A 17430-nucleotide genomic window follows, 5' to 3' on the forward strand; every position below is an offset into this window, starting at 1 on the left:
ACAGAAACTCTAGTTGGAGTGCATGAATGAGCCCTGCTGCAAATTATTGCAGCAAAAATTGTAATTACACGCCCCTGTTAAACAGGGGCAGAAAAATTGGTTCTTAGCCACTGGTGGTGGTGCCCAGAATCAAAAATGTTCTTACAAGCTATCAGCATGAAAATTGAGGAGGAAGAGGATAGTCACTCAGCATAACAGGATAGTCACTCAGCATCATCATAGGCAGTCTTGAACGGATCTCACATTAATAATAAAATTATTCGGTTACATCAGCATCAGGTGCATGGTAGCTGGTGATCCAAGACTGATTCATTTTTATGAAGGTCAGCCGATCGACCGATTCAGTGGACAGGCGTACCCTGTGATCGGTTACAAAGCCTCCAGCAGCACTGAATGTGCATTCCGAAAGAACGCTGGATGCAGGACAGGCCAGTAGCTCAATTGCATACTGTGCAAGCTCTGGCCAGTGATCCATCCTCAAGACCCAGTAACACAGATGATTTTCGGTGGGAAAGGTGTCCAAGTCTGATCTTGCCCCTAGGTATTCCTGTACCATGTAAACCAGATGCTGGCGATGGTTGCTGGAACCGATCATACCAAAAAAATTGTCTGAATGCATCGGTCAGACGGCCACCTTCTCCACCGCTCCTTCTGTGACTGACTGAAGCCTCAGCAACACGTTGTCCAGGACCAGGAATTTGTAACCTCCCAGGCTCTGGAAGCGTGTTGCACAAACCTTTCTGCAAGGCCTCCCAAAGATGTTTCATCCTCTGCTCCCTCTGCGATGGCAAGATAAGGTCCGCAACCTTACCCTTATAATGTGGATCAAGGAGGGTTGCCAGCCAGTAATGATCCCTCTCCTTGATACCACGAATATGAGGATCCTTCTGTAGCCACGTACAAGTCCATGGGTTTCTTGGGACTGTATATGATCCCTTGAAGACTGCTGCTGATGCTGAGTGCTAGGCTCCACCTCCATGCTGACACAATCCTCCTCCTCCTCCTCTTCCTGTGTGATCGGCAGGCCAGCAGGAACACTGTCTGGATAAAGAGGGCCTTGAGAGGTAAGGAAGTCCTCCTCTTCCTCCCTCTGTTCTGCCTCAAGTGCCCTGTTCAATTATTCCACACAGCGTGTGCTCCAAAAGGTGGACAAGAGGGACAGTGTCACTGATGCATGCTCTGTCACTGCTTACCATCCTTGTGGCCTCCTCAAATGGTGACAGGACAGTGCATGCATCCCTGATCATGACCCATTGGCGTGGGGAAAAAAAACAAGCTCCCCTGACCCTGTCCTGGTGCCATAGTTTCACAGGTACTCATTGATGGCCCTCTGCTGCATGTGCAGCAACTGCAGCATGGCCAACGTTGAGTTCAACCTGGTGGGCATGTCATAGATTAGGCGGTTCTTGGGCAGGTTAAATTCCTTTTGGAGGTCAGCCAGCCGACCACTAGCATTATATGACCGGCGGAAATGCACACAGACTTTCCTGGCCTGCCTCAGGAGATCCTGTAAGCCCGGGTACCTGCTCAAGAACCACTGCACCACCAAGTTAAGGACATGAGCTAAACAGGTTACATGGGTCAGAGGGCGGAGAGGAGGTTGGTGCCATTGTCGCAAACCACCATTCCTGGCTTAAGCTGGCATGGCGTCAACCACCTCTGAGCCTGCCCCTGCAGAGCTGACAGAATCTTTGCCCCAGTGTGGCTCCTGTCCCCCAAACACACCAGCTCAAGCACCGCATGGCATCTTTTTGCCTGCGTACTTGCGTAGCCCCTTGAACGCCTGCAGAGCACCGCTGGTTCCGAGGACAAATCAGCACAGGAAGAGGCCATGGAGGAAGAAGAAGAGGAAGGGGTGGAGGAATCACCACTAGTAGCATTTTGGAGGCGTGGTGGCGGAACAACCTCCAACACTACTGCACCCTGTCCTGCATCCTTCCCAGCTGCCAGCAGAGTCACCCAGTGGGCCATGAAAGATAGGTAACGTCCCTGTCCATGCCTGCTGGACCATGAGTCAGCGGTAATATGCACCTTACCGCTGACCGCCCTGTCCAGCGAGGCGAAGACATTGCCTTCCACATGCTGGTAGAGATCCGGAATCACCTTCCGTGAAAAAAAGTGGAGTTTGGGAACCTGCCACTGAGGAACCGCATATTCCACAAACTCAGGGGGCAGAGTCTACCAACTGAAAAGGCAGCAGTTGAAGTGCTAGCAATTTAGCCAAGCTAGGATTCAACCGCTGGGCATGTGGATGGCTGAGAGCGAACTTCTTTCGGCGATGCAACAGCTAGGGCGGGGAAATTTGCCTGGTACAATCGGACGTTGGTGTACCAATAGCAGATTGCCCACAAGTACTTGGCAGTGACACATCTAATTCTATACCTCATTACTGTCAGTGCAGGTTTCTTAGAGGACTGAAGGATATAGTGGGGTAGGAGATCACAGCTGATGAGGAGCAAGGAGAGGTCCGCTTTGTTCTTTGGTATGGGTCTTTTATATATGCTTACCAATGGACTGCATGGCAGGTCGACATATGTCTGGTCAAGCATGTGGTGCCCAAGCGGCTGCTGTTTTGGCCACACGAAATACGCTTCAGACATATGTTGCAAATAGCAATGATGTGATCTGCTGCACACGTCTCAAAAAAGGCCTACACCAATGAACAGAGACAGCAGCGCCCTGCACATGCGGAGCTCTGTGGTGTGATGCAGTCATTTGGCTGCCCTTAAGCTGGCCCCTGGAGGGCATCCTGCCTCGTTGGAAATGTGCCTCTTCCTCCTCCTCTCTCCTCTCAGGTACCCATGTAGAGTCAGTGACCTCATCATCACCTCCCTCCTCGTCACTGTAGCAAACCTGGCAGTATGCTTCAGCTGGGGGAACATGACTGCCAGTTTGCTGTCCTTCTTGGGCGCCCCCTCTCTCTGGGCTCACATAACTGCCTTCCTCAAGCTGGGTACCATCATCGGAGCCCTCAAAACGCTGCGCATCCTCCTGCAGCATGTACCCAACACTGTGGTCAAACAGTTTGGGGGACTCCTCAGGACATGGTGGGGTTAGGGAAGGAGTGACTGATGCCATTGAGCCGAGGGAAGAGGCCGCTTTGGCAGCTGCTTTGCCAGACAAAGTACCCTGAGCCTGGGTGAGAGAGGATGAGAAGGGTGAGCACAGCTTGGTCATCCACTCTACCAACTCTTCTGCATGTTGCGGCTCAACACGGCCAGCTGTCGAAAAAAAGGACAAGCGTGTCCCACACGTGCTGATGAGGATGCACTGTAATGGAACCTTGGGGGACCCCCACACATTTTTTTTTTTCAATGACTTTCAATGACTTGTATGTGTATTGTCGGGACTGACAATTCAGTAACAGCCAGCACTAGCGCTAGCACTTTTAAATGACTTTTTTTTCCTTTAGCAATGTCATTTTGCTCTCGGATTGTTATAAACACGGGAAACATGCGCTATTTTACAGGCATACTATAGACACCTCCCAGGTATGAAATGTAAAGGAATATTTCACTTTTATTGTTTCACTTTAAGCATTATTAAAATCACTGCTCCTGAAAAAACAGCCTTTTTAAAACTTTTTTTTGCATTGATACATGTCCCCTGGGGCAGGACCCGGGTCCCCAAACACTTTTTATGACAATAACTTGCATATTAACCTTTAAAATTAGCACTTTAGATTTCTCGCATAGACTTTTAAAGGGTGTTCCGCGGCTTTTCGAATTTGCTGCGAACACCCCAAATTGTTCGCTGTTCGACTCAAACAGATAGCCCATCCCTAGTGCTGGACAACGTGTTTCTGAGGCTTCGTTCGGTCAGAGGAAGAGCGGTGGAGAAGGTGGCCTGCTGGCCGATGCCTTTAAACATTTTTTCAGTTCTCAGCTCCAAGGTCTGCAATAACCATCGCCAGCATCTGCATTATATGGTGCAGAAATATCTAGAGGCAAGAGCAGACTTGGAGACATTTCCAACAGAGCATCCACTGGTTTACTGGGTCTTGAGGCTGGACCACTGGCCAGAATTTGCTCAATATGCAATCGAGCTACTGGCCTGTCCTGCATCCAGTGTGCTTTCTGAACACACATTCAGTGCTGCTGGAGGGTTTGTAATGGGTCAAAGAGTGCGCCTGTCCACATATTCTGTTTATAGGCTCACATTTATAAAAATTAATCAGTCCTGGATCAGCAGCTATCAAGCACCAGATGCTGATGTAATTGATTGAATTTGCTATGTATCTGGGATCCCTTGAAGACTGCCTATGCTGCCTATCCCATTCCTCCTCAATCATGATGATGTTAGCTTCCAACAATATTTTTGGTTTAGGGCACCACCACCACCCAAGGCACAATTTTCTGCCCCTGTTTAACGGGGCATGTAATTTAAATATTTGAAATAGTATTTAACAGCAGGGCCCGTTTCTGCACCCAGCAAGAGTAACTGTGAGGGGTTACAGTGTTGTGGCACCATCAAAACCAAAGGCCAATTTTTATACCCCTGTTTAACAGAGGGCATGTAATTTACATTTTTGAAATAATATTTAACAGCAGGGCCTGTTTCTGCGCCCAACAAGAGTAACTGTGAGGGCTTACAGTGTTGTGGCACCACCACCACCACCCAAGGCCCAATTTTTCTACCCCTGTTTAACCACTTCACCCCCGGAAGATTTGGCTGCTCAATGACCAGGCCATTTTTTGCGATGCGTCGCTTTAACTAACAATTGCACGATCGTGCGACAATGTTCCCAAACAATACTTTTTTTCCCACAAATAGAGCTTTCTTTTGGTGGTATTTGATCACCTCTGCGTTTTTTATTTTTTGCGCTATAAACAAAAGAAGACCGACGATTTAAAAAAAAAAAAAAAAAACACATTATCTTTTACTTTTTGCTATAATAAATATCCCAAATTTAAAAAAACAAATTTTTTCCTCAATTTAGCCCGATGTGTATTCTTCTACATATTTTAAGTAAAAGATATCAAAATAAGCATATATTGATTGGTTTGCGCAAAAGTTATAGCGTCTACAAAATAGGGGATAGATTTATGGCATTTTTATTATTTTTTTTTTTTTTACTAGTAATGGCAGTGATCAGCAATTTTTATCAGGACTATGATATTGCAGTGGACACATCGGACACTTTTGACACATTTTTGGTACCAGTGACAATTATACAGCTATCAGTGCTATAAAAATGCACTGATTAGGGGCGTTCAAGGGGTTAATTGTGTTCCCTAGTGTGTTCTAACTGTGGGGGGAGTGGGACTGACTAGGAGGAGACAGATATCGGTGTTCATACATAGTATGAACACACAATCTGTCTCCTCTCCCCTGTGAAAACCTGGGATCTGTGTGTTTACACACACAGATCCCGGTTCTCGCTCTGTCACGAGTGATCATGGGTGCCCAGCGGTCATCACTCGCATCGGCTCCGGCGGTGAGTCACGGGCGCGTGCGTGCGCCATAGTGGCCAAAAGACTAAGCGACGTAAGGTAACTTAGTTTTGCCCAGGGGAGCCAACCTGCCGCAATACAACTGTGGCGGCTGGTCGGGAAGGGGTTAACTGGGGCATGTAGTTACAATTGAAATAATATTTAACAGCAGGGCGTGTTCTTGGGCCCAAAAAGAGTAACTGTGAGGGGTTACAGTGTTGTGTCACCATCAAAACCAAAGGCCCAATTTTTCTGCCCCTGTTTAACAGGGGGCATGTAATTACAATTTTTGAAATAATATTTAACAGCAGGGCCTGTTCCTGCACACAACAACGGTAATTGTGAGGGGTTACAGTGTTCTGGCACCACCAACACCTAAGGCCCAATTTTTTTACAGAGTATATAGTGCATAGTATATATACTGCAGTTCAGAGTATATAGTGCCTGGGGGCCTGGGGGACCCCCACGCTATTTTTTTTTACATTTTGGCATTTTCTTCAATGATTTTTTATGTTTATTGTCATGATCCGGCAATAGATTACAGTCACAAGCAATTTTTTTCTTTTAGAAATGTCATTTTGCTGCAGGCCTCAGATGATGTCTTGATGACGAAACGCGTAAGGTGTGGCCACGTGATACGCATACGTCTTTCCCTGTGCTAGTTGACTTCCGGGTTTAGCTAGCAGGCAGTGGAACGCACGCTACACCGCGCTGCACTTCCCTAACTTTGACACTGTATTAGTCAGCGGAGCACTGTCAGCTCCTTTTTAACCTACCTGTTTGCAATAAAGTAAAGTTTTTTTCGGATTTACGCGATGGGGCTCATTTTTGTTTTATTACACATGGATGTTTAAACCGGGGAGCGATTGGTGGTGATCGGGACACCAGATAAGGAGAGGAGAACGGAGGATTGTCACCACAGACCATTGCTGCTGGATTCAGTTTACAGGCTTGATACCCCTGCAGGGGTGAAGTTTTCCGGTGAGTGAGGGCACGAGTGGGGGTCCTTTGGAAGGCTGGGAGCACTCACTACACCAGGAATATTGTTATGTGATTGAAGAGACACATTACTGCACTTTAAGAAGAACTTTTTATGGAATTTCTTTTTTGGAGACACTTGTTTTTATGAACTGATCACTCATTTCTTATGTTTTAAGCACTATTGTGTGTACATATGAACAAAGGAGTTTTACCAATATGTTTTAAGCACTATTGTGTGTACATATGAGCAAAGGATTTTTACCAATATGTGTTTTTTTTAAATAATTTTTTCTATATCATTTTCTCCATATTTATATATTCACGTTTTTGGGATGATTTAGATTTAATTTTTATCACTCTATTTTTTCAGTGTTTGCATTCCATGTGGTACTACACACTGCACTTTATAGATTGCGGTCAGGTTTTTTATATATGCACATATATTTTGTCTACACCTTTACCATTCTTATATACAGATAATTTTTTATTTATTTATTTTACACTTTTTTTTTTTTTTGTGTACATCATAGTGTACCCAGTCGAACAGCGCCAATCACCCCAATTTAGTACTCTATTTAGTTTTTATTGTTTCACTTTAAACTTTATTAAAATCACTGCTCCTAAAAAAACTGCCGTTTTTAAAACTTTTTTTTAGATTGATACATGTCCCCTGGGGCAGCACCCGGGTCCCCATACAGTTTTTATGGCAATAACTTGCATATAAGCCTTTAAAATGAGCACTTTTGATTTTTCATGTTTGTGTCCCGTAGACTTTAATAGTGTTCGCACATATTTTTTGCCTGTTCACATGTTCTGCTGCGTACCGAACCTGGGGGTGTTCGGCTCATCCCTAGTGGTAATCAGTGATAATGCAGTAGTCCAGTATTGGCATAAAGTAATAAAGAGAGCACTCACATAGCCACATCCATAAATTAGAGGGGAACAAAAAGAAAAGGGATACTTTCTAAGTATCCCTGAGTCGGACTTTAAAGGCATAAGAAACAATAGCGAGGTATAGAAAAATAACAATGTTTATTGAAAAAATACATAACATGAATAGAGCATTCAAAAGTTAAAAATCATATATAATGATACAAAGTAAAGCTTCTTCAGGACACATTCAAGGTTTCAAAGATAGCAAGGGAGAGAACGGATCTCAGGAGAATAAGCCTCGTACATAAGTGTCCAGATAACATGGATATTCAAAGGTATAGTCCAAGGGGGGCTAATTCCAGTGATCTGTATACAGGTAATTGGAAACGGCCAAATCTGCTAACATAACGGTACTAGAGCATCAAAGCCAAAATGCCTTAATGGCTACACCACAAAAAATCCTGTACCTAGACAGGTATAGTCCCTATAGGGTGATTTAAAAAATGGACAAATATCGGATGGCCCCTGGGAGACAGCCTTCTGTCTTCCAGGGATTGTTTGTGGTGTAGCCATTAAGGCATCTTGGCTTTGACGCTCTAGTACCCTCCATTTTGGCTACCAGTCCTGGATTATCCCTTATGGCATTGGCTCACCCCTGTTTGGGAACTAGTTGGTTATTATCCTTGATCTACTAATGTTAGCAGATTTGTCCGTTTCCAATTACCTGTATACAGACCACTGAAATTAGCCCCCCCTGGACTATACCTTTAAATATCCATGCTATCTGGATACTTATGTACGAGGCTTATTTTCCTGCAAGACAGTGAGATCCATTCTCTCCCTTGCCATCTTTGAAACCTTGAATGTGTCCTGAAGAAGCCTAATGGTGAAACGCGTTGACGCACAAGGGCTCACTGTATGCTTTGTATCATTATATATGATTTTTAAATTTTGAATGCTTTATTCATGTTATGTATTTTTTCAATAAACATTTTTATTTTTCTATAACTCGCTATTGTTTCTTATGCCTTTAAAGTCCGACCCAGGGATACTTAGCAAGTATCCCTTTTCTTTTGTTCCAGTATTGGCATATAATAGGGCATTGTCATCAGATATGTTGCATGGGTGACGGGCATTCCACAGTCCCTCCAGCATTGGGAAGAAGCTTAAGAGAATATTTGGTGCAGTTTAGCAGGAGTGTCATTGGGTTGGCAATTTCTAATTAACCTTTGCCATTTTTGAGGAAATAGAAGATATGTGTAGCAATTGTAGAACCTTACCTTTTTGTTCATCTGTGAGGCATTCTTATAGATCAATTTTCCAGGATGATATACTGTATATTCCGGATAAGAGTTTTATATCAAAACTCAAAAAAGCATAATGGAATTGGGAGCTAGATCTGGCTGGCAATGTATACTGTAATCCTTCACCCTTGCCTCCAGAAAAGGCATACTAATTTTTCCAAAACCACACCCTTCAAACTAGTGCTGCAACTAACCATTATTTTCATAATCAATTAGTTGGCCGATTATTGTTTTGATTAATCAGATAAAAACCTCAAAAACGTGTGGTGTATAATTTAGTTATTATGTAAAGTTTAAAAAAGAGAATATATTCTTGAGTATCTATATGCAGTGGTAACTCTAAATAACCAGCTATATGGTTAGGGAACAATATATCTAATCTACTCTGAGAATCACAGATGCGGAAGAGATGTATATACTATCAGAGGTTTAACCCCTTCCCGACCAGCCTCCGCAGTTGTACTGTGGCAGGTTGGCTCCCCTTGGCGAAACGACGTTATCTTATGTCGCTTCGCCCTTTGACCACTAGGGGGCGCGCGATGACCACCAGGCACCCATGATCTCTTGTGACAGAGCGAGAACCGGGATCTGTGTGTGTTCTCTCAGGGAAGAGGAGACAGATTGTGTGTTCATACTAAGTATGAACACTGAACTTTCTCTCCTCCTAGTCAGTCCCAGCCCCTCACAGTTAGAACACACACTAGGGAACACAGTTAACCCTTTTATCACCCCTAGTGTTAACCCCTTCCCTGCCAGTGACATTTATACAGTAATCAGTGCATTTTTATAGCACTGATCGCTGTATGATTGTCACTGGTCTCAAAAATGTGTCAAAAGTCTCCGATGTGTCCGCTGCAATATTACAGTCCCAATAAAAATCGCAGATCGCCGCCATTACTAGTAAAAAAAAAATAATAATCATAAAAATGCCATAAATCAATCCCCTATTTTGGAGACGCTATAACTTTTGCGCAAACCAATCAATATACGCTTATTGCGTTTTTTTTAACCAAAAATATGTAGAAGAATACATATTGGCTTAAACGGAGACATTTTTTAAAATTGGGATATTTACTATAGCAAAAAGTAAAAGATATTGTGTTTTTTTTTCTAAATTGTCACTCTTCTTTTTGTTTATAGCGCAAAAAAAAACAAAAAACGCAGAGGTGATTAAATACCACCAAAAGAAAGCTCTATTTGTGGGAAAAAAAGGACGTCAATTTTGTTTGGGTACAGCAATAATTGTCAGTTAAAGCGACGCAGTGCCGTATCGCAAAAAATGGCCTGGTCATTGAGCAGCCAAATCTTCCAGGGCTGAAGTGGTTAATTTGGTACATACTGTATCATCAGACTCAGAGATCAAAAAATTTATTTAGAAAAAAAAAAACAAGACTTAAAATTCTGTATTGCAGATTTTTCAGACAAGACTGTAATATAATATTACGCACGAAACACTCCTTGTCATAAACAGGTAGCTAACTGTGCCTGCTGTCACTTATGCTGGCCACACACAAACACATTTTTCCTTCAAAAGTTTTAGTTTAAGAACATTTGTTTTCGACCACAGTGACGGGAAAATTTGAAGGAGCACCCTGCCTTTGGCCAATCATGGCTCTCACAGAAGATTGAGCTGTGATTGGCCAAAGCATGCAGGTCATTTGCATGTTTTGGCCAATCAGCAGCCGTCAATGCACTGTGATCTCGCAGGGTATTATGGGGTGCTCTGCGTTGCTCGAATTTGCCGCGGACGCCCCATATGATCGGTTCGTTTGCAAACAAACACCCGATGTTCGAGTCTAACTTACATTCGATTCCAACATCGGGACCATCCCTAATGTCAAATACTACAGAGATGGGACTTTGGGAACTCTATTTTACAGTGGTGGCTGGTGCTCAAAATTTTTGGGGGGGCGCAAACAAAAATTCTGAAAAAAACAATTGCAGCCTCACTGTACCATCAATAGCAGCCACTGTGCCATCAATTGCAGTCACTGTGCCATCAATCGCAGCCACTGTGCCTATCAATTGCCGCCACTGTGCCATCAAATGCAGCCACTGTGCCCCATAAAATGCAGCCACTGTGCCCCTCAATTGCCACCACTGTTCCATTAAACACAGCCACTGTTCCATCACACGCAGCCACTGTGCCATCAAACGCAACCACTGTGCCATTAAACGCAACCACTGTGTCCAATTTCAGCCACTGTGCCCATCAATTGCCACACTGTGCCCATCAATTGCCACCACTGTGCCCCATCAAACACAGCCACTGGGGGTGATTTACTGAAGGCAAATCTACTTTGCACTACAAGTGCAAACTACAAGTGCAAAGTGCACTTGAAATTGCACTGAAAGTGCACTTGGAAGTGCAGTCGCTGTAGATCTGAGGGAGACATACAAGATAAATAAAAAACAGCATTTTAGCTTGCACATGATTGGATAATAAAATCAGCAGAGCTTCCCCTCACTTTAGTTCTACCCCTCAGATTTACAGTGACTGCACTTCCAAGTGCACTTTCAATGCAATTTCAAGTTCACTTTGCACTTGTAGTTTGCACTTGTAGTGCAAAGTGGATTTGCCTTTTGTAAATAACCCCCACTGTGCCATATCAAATGCTGCCAGTGTGCCCCCCCGCTGGACCGCTGTCTGCACTTACCTGTCTCGGTGGGACAGTACCTCGATGTCTTCTCCCGTCCTCTCTTCCCATCCTCTGCTATGATTGGATGCCTGGCGTCCAAACATAGCGCCTGACGTTTCAGCCAATCAGGTGACGGGTGACAGATCCGAGCACCTGATTGATGGAGAGGCATTTTAGTGTTAGGAAAGTGAATATTCATTCGCTTTTCTAACACAGCTGAGTGACCTGTGAGCGCCCAGCATGGCGCTCGCAGGTCACCTTTTTTGACGCCTATTAGAGCCTATGGCTCTAATCAGGTGCTTCAAAACCACCCCGCCACTGTAATTCAGGTGCCCTGAGCTCAAAAAGGGGCCGGGAAACTGAATAGGGGGTGGCAGCGGCGGCCATAGATAAATGTAAGTAAGATCCTTTGCGCTATCAAAGTGAATATATGCTAATCTGATAAGTTGCAGCTAGATCTAAAGTGTATAAATGCACTTAAATGGTATAAAGTAAATAATGATCAGCGCAGCTTGATGATATATATGAAATATAACAATAAGCGATAAATGATGTGCAAAATTGCTAATTGCGATTATGCAAATTGCTAATGATGCTGTGCAAAATAACTGAAGCAACAGTAGCCCTATGTTCAGTGTAGATGAATACTAAAGTGCCTATGTTGTAACTGCAAAACCGCATAATGATGCTGTGTAAAAATCGCTAAAAAACAACAATAAACAGTGTTGAACAAACCAATCTGAGTATGTGCACGTAGTGTTGTGTAAATGCAATAGTGATTCTGGGTATTAATATACTAATGTAAACGCATAGTATATATTAAAGTGCCAATAGCCCTGGGGGCGGAGCCAGCGCGCGGCATGTGAGGAGGGAAAGTTCTGAGCTCCGTTCACAGACCTACGATCCTGTGCTGATCCTGGAACAGAGGCACCCCAATTCTGTGCAGACTCTAAGGGGATGTGTGCGGGGACCCCTCGGGAACCTTCGGGGATGGTAAAATACGGCCCCCCCTGGCCCAAAACGGCAGGAGAAAGACTGGCGCGATATGCCTGGGGATCCCAAAATGGCGCCGGCTCACAGGAGGAGGAGGAATGGCCGCCGCTGCAGAGGGCTGAGGAGAGCTCACCTCAGCTGCCTTCCACACTGGTCAGGGTGAGTCCTAAACCCCAAAAAGGTGGAACACTGAGAAGGGGGAGATCCTTAGACAGGCTGCAGGATGTCAGGGGCAGACCAGCAGTGGAAGTGGAGAGGGAAAAGGAACCGTCCCTGGCTCAGATTATGGATGCAATACAGGGTTGCCAAACTAAGCTGATTGATCATTTTGAGGGCCTCAAGATGGAGTTTTCCTTTCTAAAGCATGATATGCAGAAACTAAGGGAAAAAGCGCAAGTTTCAGACCGTCGCATTGCCTCTCTAGAAGATGTTGTCAGGCCGTTAGATACAGCTGCGCAGGTGACAAAAAAGACCCTGAATGAGCACACTTTAAAGATGGCTGACATGGAAGACCGCATGAGAAGAAACAACATAAGACTGGTGGGGTTCCCTGAAGGTGCGGAGGGGAGACGAGTTGAAGAATTTCTAGAGCAATGGCTGACTGATCACATGGAACCTGGCACTTTTACGAAGCTATTCGCCATTGAAAGGGCACACCGTGTTCCAGGCCGGGCGCCACCGAAGGGAGCCCCTCCCAGGTCCATGATAGCGAAGGTACTCCACTTTCGTGACCGTGAGAATATACTGCGTGCGGCCAGGACTGGCCCTGAATTATCGTTTGATGGCTATCGAATATCGATCTATCCTGACTTCTCTGCGGCCACACAGAAGCAAAGGGCCTCTTTTCAGCCTATAAAGAAGAGATTGAGAGACCTCAACCTGATCTACAGTATGCTGTATCCTGCTAAACTGCGCGTAGTAGAAAATGGAAAAACATATTTTTTTACAAACCCTGTTGAAGCTTCAGAATGGCTAGATACACGTGGAAATCGCAGGGGTAAATCTGCCTCTCGCTCACCGTGATCCCCCACCAGAGAGATTAGGGGGTGACAGACAAGATATGTTAGGGATGACATTTACCTTTACCTTTCTGGATTGCCCTACCACTGAAGTGACTGATTCTTTTTTTTTGGTCATCTTACCTTTATTTTCCATTTGAAGCATTTGAGCCTTCTGGGAAAGCCCTGTGGCTGATGGAAGTTCATATGTCTGAATAACTACTCTACCAGCTCTCCTGGCAGGCAGCCTTTGCTATGAAGATACAACCATGGAGAACTTTTGCTATTGAACCACTTGATGCTGCCTTGTGCCTCTGGTTTGATGATGTGTCTGTGAACTGCTCTAAAGGAAGATATATTAGACACAGAAAGAGTTTGTTTTCCTATCCGGATAACAGGAAAGTGTGTTTTTTCTTTTTATTTTATTTTTTTCTATCTCCTTTTTTGCAAGGGGAACTGTGTTTTTTTTGCTCAAGAGCTCCGGTAAAGGAACTGGTTCTATGCGACAGTTTTAAGTCGCATCTCTGCTGCCTATTCTTTGAACTCAGGTTATGGGAAAAAAGTGCCTAGCAGGTTGGGGCTGGGTGCAGGGAGGGGGGGAGGGGAGGTTTTTTGTTTACTGGGGAAGTGATGTTTACATTTGTCTGGGATGGTCTGCACTCGGTGTATTTAGTCATGCATACTGTGATTTGTATTTGTGGGAGGGGAAGTTTGGAGCCCTGCTGTCTTCGCCGTGTCCTTTATTTCAGAAGGGGAATGACCCCCAATTTTTTTCTATCTCACTTACATTATGGAGGTAAAGCTTAACATTTTGACATGGAATGTCAGAGGCTTAAATGCAAAATTTAAACGATCGTTAGTATTTGACTATATTAAAAAGTACAAACCCCAAATAATATTATTCCAGGAAACACATCTTCAGGGCTCCAGACTTCTTTCTCTAAAAAGGGCTCACATAGCTGGAGCTTATCATGCCAGTTACTCCTCATATGCGAGGGGGGTGTCCACTTTAGTAACTAAAGCTCTCCCCATAACTATACAAGCTGTTCGCACTGACATTAAGGGGAGATATGTTATTCTGGTGCTAAAGGTGATGAATACATTGCTAACAATTGTAAATGTTTATGTTCCTCCTCCCTTTTCGGTAACTCATCTAGATGACATGATGCAGGCCACTTATGAGGTGGCAGAAGGGAAAATATTTCTTTTAGGGGATTTTAATTCTGTGGCTGTACCAACTTTGGATAGATTGGGGGGTAAAGCTGATGCACCAACCCCCCTTGCAGGGTGGATGTCTACTCATGGGCTGAAAGATGTCTGGCGGTTCCATCATCCTGAGGTAAGGGAGTACTCCTGCTATTCGGAATCCCACAAGACTCTTTCCAGAATAGACACTATCCTGTCGGAGGGCGAGGGAATTAGTATGGTCAACAAGGTCTCCTATCTACCCAGAGCAATATCTGACCACTCTCCGATGTTATTGGAACTTAATTTAGGACCGAAACCGGGTATACGCCTCTGGAGGATGGAAGCGAGTTGGCTTCAGGAGGAGTATATAATAATTAAGTGCTCGGAGGCCATTAAACAGTTCTGGGTAGAAAATGGTAGTTTTGGAACTCCTCCTCTTCAGTGGGAGGCTTTTAAGGCCACACTAAGGGGAGTGTTTATAGCGGAGGTCCACGGGTTTAAGAAACAATTAGCTTCCACCATACAGAGTAAGGAAACTGAGGTGACATCTGCAGAGGCGGAATATACTAGGGACCCCACTAGTGAGAGGTTGCTGACTTCACGCATGAGAACCAGGGAGTACAAGACGCTCCTTACGGAACGTACCACAAAACTTTGCCTGGCCCAACGCAGGCGTCTATTTGAATTTGGCGACAAGAATGGCAGGCTTCTGGCATACTTGGCGCGTCCGGATTATGTGCCGGTACATATTAAGTCGATTTATGATAATTCCAGGTTGGACATATGTGATTCGGCAGACATTTTAAAAATCTTTGTCCAATTCTATACTGAATTATACAAATCTTGTACTCCTCGGGGGACAGCGGATTTGCTGACTTACATAAATGACATTGATCTCCCTAAGCTGACCATGGAAGATAGAAACACACTGGAAACTGATATTACGGTGGAGGAGGTGGAGAAGGCAATTGCCTCCTTCCCGCCAAGGAAATCCCCGGGTTTGGATGGTCTCCCGTCTGAGTGGTATTACACCTTTAGGTATGGATTAGCCCCTCGGCTACTAAGGGTGTTTGATGCGGCGAAATCGGACGGTAGATTACCTCCGTCAATGCGAGAGGCCTTGGTGGTCCTGATCCCCAAAGGGGGGAAGGACCCCCGAGAATGTGACTCCTACCGACCGATTTCGTTGATGAATGTTGACACAAAAATTCTGGCCAAAGTTCTTGCAAGTAGATTACAAACGGTCATCACGAAACTGGTCGACGCAGATCAAACAGGATTTATACAAGGCCGCTGCGCACAAATGAACATTAGAAGACTTTTCTTAAACCTCCAGGCGACTCACGACAACTCTGGGACTAGAATGGTGGCTTCTTTAGACACAAAGAAGGCCTTTGACTCCGTGGAGTGGCCTTATCTGTTTCACCTCCTGGAGTCATTTGGCTTTGGCCCTATTTTTATTTCATGGGTACGGCTCCTGTATACGGATCCCTTGATTAGACTGAGGATCAATGGCATTATCTCGGATCCTTTCCCAATATTCCGGGGCACTAGGCAGGGCTGTCCTCTTTCGCCCCTCCTATTTGCCCTGGCGATTGAGCCTCTGGCAGTTAAATTAAGATCTACTACGGCTCTGACTGGCTTGAGGATTGGGGAATTTGAGGAAAGAGTGTCACTGTATGCAGATGACATGCTGCTATACTTGCAGGACCCAGGACCCTCACTCTCTACAGCCTTTCAATTGATACAGGATTTCGGGGATTACTCTGGTTTCCGTATAAATTGGAAGAAATCCTCTTTATTCCCTATAGATAAAGAAGTGGTTGCTCCCTCAGAGTGTCCTATCCCATTATCCACCTCTTTCAGGTACTTGGGGGTTGAGGTCCAGCTTCCCATCTCTAGGTATCTGGAGAACAACCTGTCACCCATTGTGGGAAATTTTCGAGAGAAGGTACAGAGATGGAGGAACCTGCCGCTCAGTTTGTTGGGCAGGATAAATCTATTTAAAATGATTTTTCTGCCCAAGTTTCTTTACATTCTCTCGAATTCCCCTGTTTTTGTGCCGTTACGGATATTTAAACATATTGACTCAATTGTTGTGGGGTTACTCTGGGGGGCCAGGGCGCCTAGAGTGTCCCTGGCAATACTAAAACTGCCGGTTACAATGGGAGGGTTGGCACTTCCAGATATGCGCTCATATTTTATGGCTTCCCAATTCGTTTTCTTGCACTGGAGACTGTTCCCACAGGAACCCAATGCCACTACCTTGTTTGAGGCGGCATTGGCTACTTCTCAGGAAACCCTCCAGAATATACTGTATAGAAAGGGCATTCCGGGGAAGAAGATGGGATCGGTCCTGGCACTTCCTGGGAAAGTATTTCACATATGTTCCCAATGGCGAAAAGATACGCCATTGGCACTGTCCCCGAATAATCCGCTATGGTACAATGGGTCCCTGGGGGAATTTTTGAAATTACCAGATGGACAAAAGACCTGGGCGCAATATGGTATAAAGTACCTACATCAGATCTGTCAGAATGATCGGCTGGCCACCTTTGATCAATTGAGAGCCCAGTTTAATGTACCCAAAACATGGGCGTATCGGTATATGCAGTTGACACATGCAGCAAGAGTGCAGTTTGAGGGGGACACAATTTTGGTCCAGAATACGGAGTTGGAGAAGGCTTTGATAGACCCCGAACCATCTGGGCGAATCTCTAGATACTATGGGGCGGTGGGACCAGGAATAAAGATAATAACAGTTAGAGCCAAGCAGCGATGGGTAGAGGTTGTCCCGGAGTTGTCGGAGGAGCAGTGGCAGGAGGTACTGGAGACGTATGTGGTGACTGTTATCTCATACACAGACAAAATGATTCAGTTTAGGTACCTCCATCAACAATATTATACTCCTGTTAGACTATACAACATGCAAAGAAAAGAAACAGCTCTCTGTCATAAATGCAAGGAGACAGAGGGCACTTTCATACATATGGTCTGGGAATGCAGGAAGGTAAGGCCACTG

Source organism: Aquarana catesbeiana, linkage group LG06 (genome assembly GCF_042186555.1).
Source record: "Aquarana catesbeiana isolate 2022-GZ linkage group LG06, ASM4218655v1, whole genome shotgun sequence".
NCBI classification, from domain to species: domain Eukaryota; kingdom Metazoa; phylum Chordata; class Amphibia; order Anura; family Ranidae; genus Aquarana; species Aquarana catesbeiana.